This window comes from Arachis ipaensis, chromosome B7 (assembly GCF_059453495.1).
Source record: "Arachis ipaensis isolate K30076 ecotype BB chromosome B7, ASM5945349v1, whole genome shotgun sequence".
In the NCBI taxonomy this organism is placed as follows: domain Eukaryota; kingdom Viridiplantae; phylum Streptophyta; class Magnoliopsida; order Fabales; family Fabaceae; genus Arachis; species Arachis ipaensis.
The window spans coordinates 116,314,298-116,316,631 of NC_142442.1; positions in this window are offsets into that span (position 1 = coordinate 116,314,298).

A 2,334-nucleotide genomic window follows, 5' to 3' on the forward strand; every position below is an offset into this window, starting at 1 on the left:
AGTTAATTGTTGGTCTAGACTATGCTTGCAACGCCAATTCTACTTTTGTGAAATTTTAGATTAACATAAATTCTCACCCAAGTTTTTGGTGCCGTTGCGGGGGATTGTAATGGTGTTACATTGTTGGCTATTGTTAATATGTGAATATGTGAATAGTTTGTTTTTGATTTGTTGCTTGTTTTTACATGTAAATATGTCTCTTGGTTGTTAGCTTGCTTAATAAATTATTGTTTTAAAATGCATATGTGAATAGTTAGTAATTTTGTTTAAATTGCCTTTTTGACTTGAGTTGCATGTTTAAAATTTTTTATTAATTTTTTGGATGGTTAAAATAGTTTTGGTAGATTCTTGTTTGTGCATATTAAAAGTGCTTTAAATAGTCCATGATTTTGATTTGGAAGAAGAATTCTTGGATTAATTTTAAAGTTAATGTAATAGTTACATATTTTAGTTAATCTCTTGTATATATGCATTTTCCATTGTTGGGTGAAAATATGTTTTAAAAAAAAAATCACTCTGTGCGTACGTGCATGCCTGGTGTGTACGCACACTCTCTTGGACACCCTCTGCTCGCAGCGTCTGCACAACATGTGCATACGCACTGTTGCCCATTTTTCTGTCCATACGTGCGCACGAACGTTGGTGCGTATGCACCCTCAGTTTACCCTCTTCTGCTGGGAGCACTCGCACAGTTGGTGCGTCCGCATCCCCCTCATCTCCCCTTCTATTGTCTTTTCCTCTTCTCTGAGTCACAACCTCCCTACCATCTCTTCTTCACCATCATCACCAGATCTTCCTCGTCAATCACCCACCTTCGCTCACAACTGCCGCGGCGAGCTCGCAGCTGCCGGCAACCTCACCTCTCCTTCTCTTCCTCTTCCCCATTTCCCGTTCACACCCTTCTATGCCCACAACTCTGGTATGCGGAATCGTGATTACACTTTAATTATGTAACATTCATTGCTCTTTCTTTCCCTGGCAATGGCGCCAAAAACATGATGCCAATACCATGGTTCACAACTCCGTGTAATTGACCAGCAAGTGCACTGGGTCGTCCAAGTAATACCTTACGTGAGTAAGGGTCGAATCCCATGGAGATTGTTGGTATGAAGCAAGCTATGGTCACCTTGCAAATCTCAGTTAGGCAGATATAAATTGATAATGGTGTTTTCGAATAATAATTAATAGAATAGGGATAGAAATACTTATGTAATTCATTGGTGAGAATTTCAGATAAGCGAATGGAGATGCTTTCGTTCCTCTGAACCTCTGCTTTCCTGCTATCTTCATCCAATCAGTCTTACTCCTTTCCATGGCTGGCTTTATGTGATACATCACCACTGTCAATGGCTACTTTCGGTCATCTCTCGGGAAAATGATCCAATGCCCTGTCACGGCACGGCTAATCGTCTGGAGGCATCACCCTTGTCAATGGCTTCATCTTATCCTCTCAGTGAAAATGGTCAACGCACCTTGTCACGGCACGGCTATTCATCTGTCGGTTCTCGATCATGCTGGAATAGGATTTACTATCCTTTTGCGTCTGTCACTAACGCCCCGCAATCGCGAGTTTGGAGCTCGTCACAGTCATTCATTCATTGAATCCTACTCGGAATACCACAGACAAGGTTTAGACTTTCCGAATTCTCTTGAATGCCGCCATCATTCTAGCTTACGCCACGAAGATTCTGATTAAGAGATCTAAGAGATACTCATTCAGTCGAAGGTAGAACGGAAGTGGTTGTCAGGCACGCGTTCATAGAGAATGATGATGATTGTCACGTTCATCACATTCAGATTGAAGTACGAATGAATATCTTAGAAGCAAAATAAGATGAATTGAATAGAAAACAGTAGTACTTTGCATTAATCTTTGAGGAACAGCAGAGCTCCACACCTTAATCTATGGAGTGTAGAAACTCTACCGTGAAAATACATAAGTGAAAGGTCCAGGCATGGCCGAGATGGCCAGCCCCAAAACATGATCAATAGATCAAAAGATAATCCAAAGATCAAAGATGGTCAAAAAGACGTCTAATACAATAGTAAAAGGTCCTATTTATAATAAACTAGCTACTAGGGTTTACATGAGTAAGTAATTGATGCATAAATCTACTTCCGGGGCCCACTTGGTGTGTGCTTGGGCTGAGCTTGAGTGTTGCACATGTAGAGGTCCTTTTTGGAGTTGAACGCCAGTTTTTGTGCCAGTTTGGGCGTTCAACTATGGTTTTGGATCCTTTTCTGGCGCTGGACGCCAGATTTGGGCAGAAAGCTGGCGTTGAACGCCAGTTTGCGTCATCTATTCTTAGCCAAAGTATGGACTATTATATATTT